The 9877-nt window shown below is 34.6% G+C and overlaps 1 pseudogene; it reads right to left on the bottom strand.

The window, feature by feature from the left end:
- Positions 1-1265: 1265 nt before the first annotated feature.
- On the bottom strand, positions 1266-8181 carry LOC103600167 (annotated as a pseudogene).
- Positions 8182-9877: the final 1696 nt, after the last annotated feature.

Below are 9877 nucleotides of genomic sequence, written 5' to 3'. Positions count from 1 at the left end.
AAGCATAAACTATAGAATCATTTTTAAAAAGTGGAGGTAGTTTCCATACTTCTGCAGTGCTTGTGATTAGTTTGCCATTTGAGTAGCCCAAGAGTGGGTCTAAGATGCCCAAACTAATTCTAGTCAGTTCCTTCCTACTGGTGAACATAAATTAAGCGTATGACACTTTTACTGGTAAGGTATGATTTTGAGACCACTAACTCCATTCAATGGGTCGACAGAGGCAGCCACACAGGGTATACTCTCAGTGCTGATTATGAATGATTTTATTTATTTATTTATTTATTTATTTATTTATTTTTATTTTTATTTTTTTGTCTTTTTTGTGACTGGCAAGGGGATCACAACCCTTGGCTTGGTGTCGCCTTCACTGCACTCAGCCAGTGAGCGCACCGGCCATCCCTATATAGGATCTGAACCCGCGGCGGGAGCGCCGCTGCACTCCCAGCGCTGCACTCTCCCGAGTGAGCCGGGGTCGGACCATGAATGATTTTAATCACTATGCCTTTATTATATTTTAAATTGTATATATTCATTTTGAATACCTTATAAATGTACAAGGTAAAAAAGCTTAAGGTTAGCAAATAAAAGTAAGTATCCCTCCTATTTTCTTATGTCTTTTCAGATATATTTAAAATGTATATGTGTTCCTTATTTTTATGCAAATGAGTAATAGCATGTTAAACACACAGTTCTGCACCTTTCCTTTTTCTTTATCCATACGAGGGTGGTTTCATTTTACATTGCAGCATAGTATTCATTTGTTTATTTTATTTTATTCTTTTACTAATAAAAAATTGTGTTCACTTAGAAGCATTCAGAATGTCAACAAAACAGCCGCAACATTTTTTTTTCAATTACAGAGTGGTATTCAGTTAACGGAACAACAACTATTTTGTATAAGCTGCATCAGTGACAACCAAACATTAAAAAACAACCACCCTCACATATAACTAATTTGTGCTATGCACCAAGAAAAACCTGCTTTAAATTTCCATGTCCATTTACAATCTTCATAACATACCAGGCAAGGTTAGTGGCTATTGAAAATACCACCAGGACAGGACTATCTAAAGACACATTCAAGTAGTGTGTTAACTATACAAAAACAAAACAAAACACTGTATAGTTTAAAAACTAATCTTACACAGCCTTACATTTCAATTTTTTCTTTAAAAGACTTGAGTTGTATACAGGGGGGTTAAATGCTTTATAGACAAGAAAAAAATGCGCTAGAACCAACTTATTCATCATCGTCGTCTCCTTCATTCTTCATCCTCCTCATCTTCCTCTTCTTTCTTTTTCCTGCTTCTTTCAGCCTTGACAATGCCCTTTTTTTGCTGCATCAGACTTTCCTTTAGCTCAGTATAGCAATATCCTTTTTGTATTTTTCCTTCAGCTTAGGAGCCTTCTTCTCGTAAGGCTGCTTAACCTCTGCAGCAGTGTTGTTCCACGTCTCTACCAGTTTCTTTGCAACATTGGCAATGGATAAGCGGGATGTCCTCCTTTAATCTGGGGCCATAAGAGGCCTCTTCAGTGCATTGGGAATCCCTGAACTTTTTTATTTCCCCTTTAGGAAGGATATATGTAGGTTTTCATTTCTCTTTCATACCAGGCCTTGTCTGCCTTTGCCATGTCTTCAAATTTTCCTTTCTCTTTAGCAGACATGGTCTTCCACCTCTCTGAAAACTCCTTAGAAAACTCTGAGAAGTTGACTGAAGCATCTGGGAGCTTCTTCTTGTGCTCCTCCTGGCAAGTTTGTACAAAGAATACATGTGATGACATTTTGCTTCTTGGCTTCTTAGGATCTCTTTGCCCATGTTTAGTTATTTTTCCTCAGCAGGGCACAGAGTTGCCCAGTGCCTGCCCAGCTCTCACTTGTCCTGGCACTGTCTCTGTGGAGCTCAATGTGCTGCAATGGCTGTGAGAGAAGGAGCCAGTCCCTCTTTTGTTTACCTGTGTTATCATTTTTAATCAGTACCTATAAATACACAGTTAAGTTGATTCCAGAATTTTGATATTATGCATGATATCACAATAGAAATTCCTATCAAATATGTCATTTTACACAGCTGTGAATATGTATCTATAAGATACCCAAAGAGTGTATTCAGTTATAATTTTGAAAGATATCTCCAAAATTTCTTCCATAGTGGTTGTTCCAGTTGATACATCAGCAGAAATTTGTACCTTTCTGAAATGCTCTTAGCATTATCCCCTTCTTTTCTTGAGTGCACATTCATCCTTCAAAATGAGCTTGCTTCCCCAGCACATTCACTAACACAGTGCATCATCATGCATGTGATCTTGGCAAATATGACAGGAGAAAAATGATATATCAGTATGATTTTAATTTGCATTTATTTTATTATGAATAAGTCAAACTGTTATTTCACATGCTTAAGGGTCAGCTGTGCAAACCATCCGTCATCCTTTGCGATTTTTCATTTTTTATTATATTTTCATTATTGATTTGTAAATATTTTTTTCATAACAAGAAAAGTAGCTCTTTGTGATGTGAGTTAAAATTATTTTTCTAGTTTTTTGTCTCGACTTTTTTTATAGTGTTGGTTAAAATAAGATTTTTAAACTTTTAAGGAATCAAATGTATCAGCTTTTTCTAATATGACTTCAGGGTTTTATCATATTTAGAAAGTTTTTTTATAAATTCTAGAATTTCTCTTTTATTTTCTTCTAGTACTTTTATTGTTTTTATTGTTTCTATTTTCATTTATTATTTAAATTATCAGAATTTATTTTATTCTAAAGTATAGATTCACTTATTTATTCTAGAAAACTATCCACTTGTACCAACCATAAAATTAAATACTCTTTCTTTCTCCACTGATTTGAAGGCCTCCTTTATTATATACTAAGTAGCCAATTATATTTGAATCTATTTTTATGTCAATAGTTCTCTACTAAGAGTGACTAAGCCATAACCTGGGAGTGGTTCTCGCGTTTTTGGTTAAATGCCACAGATCTGGCTAAACATCCTGCAATATACTAGACAGATTCTCACAAAAAAAAGAAGTATCCATCCTGAAAGATCACTAGTGCTGAGACTTTACTAGAGTTTTAGTTATTCACCAGTGTTCTAGACTTTATATTCTAGTCCAATATGTTTGTTCATATTGTACAGTATTAACTGTGGTAGTTCTTTAAATTTCTCCTCAGTCTACATCTTTTATCAGAATTTTCTAGTTATTCCTGATTATTTTACAAAAAAAAATAGAAAAAAAATCCATTTCCCTAACTTCCCTCTCCCCACCACCTAATAAATCTTAAAGCATTTTTATTGGCATTGTGTTAAATTTTAAACAATTTAGGCAGAGCTGCTGTCTTTATATTTTAAAGCTTCCTATTTCAAAGCATTGTTTGTATTCCTCGAACACCTTCTTTTGTATCCCTCAGTTGTCCTCTAAAGTTTTCTTTATCGAATCATTCTATGTTTGCTCCTAAGTTTACTCCCTTTAAATTTTATTTGAAATAGGGGTTACATTATATATATATAATTTATTACAAATATTCATGAGATACAAAGCTTATTGCCCCCCCTCCTGCCCATGATGTGAGGGCCAGATTCATACTGGGGGTATACCCATTACCAGAAATTACTTTTGTACCCTTTGTCCCCTTCCAATTAACCCCCAACCTCTCCACCTCTCCCCTCCACTCCAATCTGTAGCCCTAGGAATGTTCCCTCCCTCTGTTGGATCACGGCACTGCTATGGTCTTTCTTTCCTGCCTTCTTTCTTTCTTAGCTCCCACATATGAGTGAGCACATGCGGTATTTACCCCTTTGTGCTTTGCTTATTTCACAAAACATAAGTTTCTCCAGGTTCATCCATGTTGTTGCAAATGGGAATATTTCATTCTTTTTTATGGCAGAGTAGTATTCCACAGTTTCCTTATCCAGTCATCTATTGATGGACATTTATGTTGGTTCCATATCTTGGCTACTGTAAACAGAGCTGCAATGAACATGGGAGGGCAGGTATCTCTTCAACATGATGATTTCCTTCCCTCCGGATATATACCCAGAAGAGGGATTGCTGGATCATATGGAAGATCTATCTGTAGTTGTTTGAGAAACCTCTAAATTGTTTTCCAGGGTGGTTGTACTAATTTACAGTCCCACCAACATTGCAGTAGTGTTCCCTTGTCTCCACACCCTCGCCAGCATCTGTTATTCACCGTTTTTTTTATTATAACCAGTCTAACTGGAGTGAGGTGGTATCTCAGTGTGGTTTTAATTTACATTTACATTTACATTTCCCTGATGACTACTGATGTTGAGCATTTTTTCATGTATCTGTTGGCCATTTGCATGTCTTCCTTTGAAAAATGTCTATTCAGCTCCTTTGCCCATTTTTTAGTTGGGTCTTTTTTTTTTTTTCTTTTTTTTTTTACTATATAATTGCTTGAGTTCTGTGTATATTCTGGATATTAATCCTTTGTCAGATGCAAAGTTAGCAAAAAACTTCTCCCAGTCTGTAGGTTGTCTTTTCACTCAGTTGATTGTTTCCTTTGCTGTGCAGAAACTTTTTAGTTTGTTATAGTCCCATTTGTTTATTTTTTCTTTTGCTGCTTGTGCTTCGGGGCTCATGTTCATAAAGGCTGTGCCCTGACCTAACTGCTGAAGTGTTTTACCTCTATTTTCCCTCAGTAATTTCACAGTTTCCGGTCTTATATCTAGGCCTTTAATACATTTCAAGTTGATTTTAGTGTATGGTGAGAGATGCATATCTAGTTTCACTCTTCTGCATATGGATATCCAGTTTTCTCAGAACCACTTATTGAAGAGGCAGTCTTTTCCCCAATGTAGATTTTTGTTGCCTTTGTCTAGTATCAGATGGCTATAAGCCTGAGGAGTGATTTCTGGGTTCTCTATTCTACTCCAGTAGTCTGAATGTCTATTTTTATACCAATACCATGCTGTTTTGGTCCTGGCTCATTGGTCAAGGGGTATGATTCTTGCTTCGGGGTTATATTATATTTCCATAGGGTTCTTTAACTGTTTGAAACTAGTTGGTTTTTGTAAATTAATGTTCACCTTAATACATTTTATCCTCTTTATTTGACTCTGCATATTTTTTAAAAAGTCAATTGTTTAGGAAATAATTTTTAGACCTTCAGAGAATAATTTTATACTTTTTTGAACTTTTTTTATCTTTTATTTCCTTCCTTTGTCTAATTGAATTGTCTAATAACTCACAAACAGTGCTATATAAGTGGTAATAAAGGATGTCCTTTTTTTCTTTCTGGTTTTAATGGGAATGCTGTTTTCTAGTAAGCATAATGGATCTTTATCTATTGCTATTTTATCAAAAAAATATTAAATCCTCACAATTTTCACAACATTTTTGGAGAGTATTTTGATTTGTCGCTTTTAGTGAAATTCAGTGACAGGTTACCCAATAACAAACATTTTTAATTACCAGAATAAACTTCATCTGGTAATTATTTATTATTTTTTATTATTCTGCTACATCCTGCTTATTTTTAATTTAGAATGTTTGTGTCCATGTTCATATATTGTATTTAACCAAACACTATGAACTATTACAATGTCAACTATACAATCACTTTCTTAAATTGTGGTAAAGTATGCATAACATAAAATTTATCATTTTAACTATTTTTAAGTGTGCAGTTCAGTAGCATCACTTTTACATTTCTGGGCCACCTAATCACTTTTACTCTGCTATTCATAACCTGAACGGAATCCTCGATGTTATCCATTGATGATTTTTTAAAAAATTATTTATTGTACCCAGAGTTTTTCCTTTTCTTTTCCTTCTTTCTTTTCTTCTTGTTAACCTTAATCCTTCATTAAAATATTCTCTTAGGACATTTCCAAATCCTCATATTTGTACATTTAAGTAACCAGAAAATTGGAAAAGAATGTTACAGATATAAAATGTTATTTGGCTAGTGCTCTATCGTTTTCATGGATTTTTCATATTCATTTTCTTATTTGAGTCTCAAAAGAGTCTCTATAGGATGTGTAGGATTCCTATTTGAAACAGCAGTCCATATTAGTACCTATGATGTAACTGATTACAACAGATGTGTGTTCATATTGGGACAACATGCAATAAAATAAAGACTTCCTTAACTATTTGTTTAAAAAACAACAGTGAATTTATATACTTAACTACTTAGGGACTAGCACAGCACAGCCATCAATAAAACACTAACATGGGCATTGCTACTTTCCCAAAGTTTCTTTCTATTTACTATAAAATGAGGGAAATTTATAATTGTATGTAGTCTTTGGTTAAAAGTTCTTTGGAAATAATAAAGAATTAAATTGTTTACATTGTGTTACTGCACAGCATTCTAGTTTTCATCCTAGAATTACCTTTCTTTCTTTTTTTAAAAATTTGAAAACCATCTGATGTCCCAGATAGATTTACTTAAGAAATAATAATGTGAGTGTTAGTAAATAATTGAGTTCACATTTAGAAATTTGATAAACAATAGAGAATTCAGGTACAAATTTTTTAATGACTCACTCCTATTTATCCTTCATACTTCAGCTTAAACTATTACTTTATCAGAGAAACCATTCATAACTCTTTAGGTCAAGTGGGTTCTCCTTGTTAAAATATACTAATCACACTCTATTAATACTTTTGGAAATCTCCTTACAATTTAAATGAAATAAACATTTCTATTGTTATTTATTTATGTATGTTTCTCCTTCTAGACAAAACTCCATGAGGACAAGTAGTGTGACTCTGGCTAATATTATGCGTATTATATTATATTATATTATTAGTATGTTAAAATTGTTTTTCCCAGAATCCAGTACAGAATCAAATAAATAGTTTCCATAATTCATTGAGTCCTGGACTGAGGCATGTGATAAAAGATAAACTACATGCATACAGTTTTTTTACCCTCAAAGTATTCATGATTAGGTATGCATAGGGCACTTATACGAATAGGTTTGAAACAATTCAACAAACATTCATTACACATTTACTCTGATCAAGACTGCAATCTGGGGCCGACCCTGTGGTGCACTCGGGAGAGTGCGGCGCTGGGAGCGCAGCAGCGCTCCCGCCGCAGGTTCAGATCCTATGTAGGGATGGCCGGTGCGCTCACTGGCCGGTCACAAAAAAAAAAAAAAAAAGACTGCAATCTGTGTTTGCAAGACTGTTTGACTGTTTCTCTGTATGTGAAAAATACAGAGGCAGGGCCGGCCTGGTGGCGCACTGCTACGGTGCGCCACTTGGGAGCGCTCCGGCGCTCCCACCGAGGGTTCGGATCCCACATACAGACCGGTTCCCTTCTCACTGGCTGAGCGAGGTGCGGGCGCGGCGCAGGGGGTTGCGATCCTGTTGCCGTTCCCAGTCCAGTGCAGGCGCGACACTGAGGGTTGCGATCTGTTGCCGGACATGAAAAAAGACAAAAAGGAAAAAAAAAAAAGAAAAATACAGAGGCATCCAAATGGTATAGTGTAATAAATCACAGATAAATGAAAATATCAGAGTGACATGAAATTTTTCAGAAAATTCTTTCTTACCTTCTAAAGGAGCAGCAAAATGTGGCTTGGAAAGGGCAGAGAGGTAATGAGTGTTATGCGCACAAAGGAGGAAATGACAAATAATTTGTGGGAGACGGCATGGATATTGGCTTGGATCTCTCAGTTTGTGTAGTAGGAATAATGAACAATGGAGTTGGTCATCTTTTTCCTTTAACAATATGGGATATTTCTTTCAATAATGGAGATCTAGAAAATTTAAATAAAAGCAAAAAACTTTCATATATATATGAGTTTTATATATTACATATATTATATATTTATATAGGTACACACAAACATGAATGTATGAAGGGTCTTGAAAAATCCATGGAAAGATTAGTATCCTATAATTCTATTTTTACACACAATTTTTGATAACATGTGTATATACAAGGGTACTTCAAAAAGTTCATGGAAAAAATATAATACAAATCTTCCCATGAACTTTTTGAAGAGTCCTCGTGTGTGTGTGTGTGTGTGTGTGTGTGTGTGTGTGTGTGTGTGTGTGTGTGTGTAGCACCAATCCTAATATTTCCCCCTGAATGGCCCTGCATGGAATGTTGTGTTCTCACCAGGGAACTGTGAGTAACAAAACTGTAAAACTTTTTCCAGTTTTTCTCTTGATCTGTGTCTGATCTCACCATACTTCGCACAATGTAATATGATTAAAACACTGTTAAAAGGACATATAAATATTCAATCCAGCTTCAGCAAATGCATAGAGTCAGCCTTCCATATTCATGAGTCTGTATTTGAGGATTTAATCAGTCCAGATAAAAAATATTTTTAAAAAAATCAGAAATACTTAAAAATTCAAATAAAAAACCAATATAGTATAGCAATACAGTATAGCAACAATTTACATAGCATTTTTCCTTGTACTAGGTATTATAAGTAATCTAGAGATGATTTAATGTACACAGGAGGATTGTGTAGGTTATATGTAAATACAATGCTATTTTATATCAGGGACTTGAGCATCTGAGAATTCTGGTATTTGCAGGGGTCCTGGAACCAATACCTGGTGGATACTGAGAGACAACTGCATTCACTTTGAGAACCTAATCAACTGAAACCTCTCAGATCATCTTGTTTGTCAGTATGGCTTTAGTAGTCTGGGTGCAAACTCACAAAGAAATTGGCGACATTTACTTCTATTACCGAAGAGAGAGAGAAGGAAAAGTTGAACCAGTTGAATGCCTCTGTCCAAGCCAGTCTTTAAATGAAAACACATGCAAGGTCACCAGCCTGTAGGAGAATTGCATCCAGTTACAGAAAAGGTAAAGGAAAATATGAGGGTACTTCAAAAAATTTGTGGACAAATAGAATTAAAAGATAATGGGAATCTTTCCATTAACTTTTTGAAAAACACTCATGTTTCTAATTGATAAGAACAATTAGATTTTGATAGTCTGAATATAAATCAAGAAGACAACTAAAATTTGTTGTATGCTATTTCCTCTAAAATATGCGAGACTAGAAAAATAAGAAAACAATGCAAACTAAATGAAATAATTTTACAGATTTATACAACTAACTGACGGTTGAGTGTTAGTTCATTTAAGGGCTATTTTTCATATCTCGTTTTAGTGCATTTTTTTATTGAGACTTATGTTTGATGATATTTGAGATGGAGGAAGTAAAAAAGGAACAGAATCTGATTCTTTCCTGGAGTTCTCAACGAATTTATAGCGGTTGTGTTTCTGAGGCATATGTATGAATCCAGAAAGTTTCAGGTTTGAAATGACACCATAAATCACTATGAAATGTCTTTATCAAACTGTGTTATTAACCTAGTTCTTAAGTTCTCTAATGGAAAAGCAGTAGTAAAATAATTTTAAATTGTGAATTGTGTCCTACTAGTAATCTCTGGTATCAGATGTTATTCACTACTTTTTCTATCAGATATGCCATAGCTTGATTTATCTAACACCTTTTTGTCAAATTCTATTTAGCTACTTTTTGCTTTTATGGATATACTAAATCAAGTTCCCCAGGGAAAAGGACATAGCAGATGACCTCTAGATTAGTGCATGGTCAAACATTAAGGATCTGACCTGAGTTTAAATTCTAGATCCCACATCTACTAGCTGTAGAAGCTTAAGCTGATCAGTTAAATCTCTGAGCATCTGTTTCATATCTTTAAATTATCAACATTGATATCTTTCTTCTAGGGTTGTCAGAACTTAAAGAGTTAATGTGTATGTAATACTTCATATAAAGCCTTCTACATAGGAGGTGCTAAATAGTCATCAGAAGTGGATGTAAATCACCTAGGCTGTACATCTCTATGGTCAATTTAATTCAAGAAAGGAAAGATCTGTCTTTCTTGGTCTATCT

Source organism: Galeopterus variegatus, unplaced genomic scaffold (assembly GCF_000696425.1).
Source record: "Galeopterus variegatus unplaced genomic scaffold, G_variegatus-3.0.2 Scaffold3257, whole genome shotgun sequence".
Classification (NCBI taxonomy): Eukaryota; Metazoa; Chordata; class Mammalia; order Dermoptera; family Cynocephalidae; genus Galeopterus; species Galeopterus variegatus.
The sequence above is the reverse complement of the archived record's forward strand: the minus strand, read 5'-3'. Positions and strand labels throughout refer to the sequence as shown.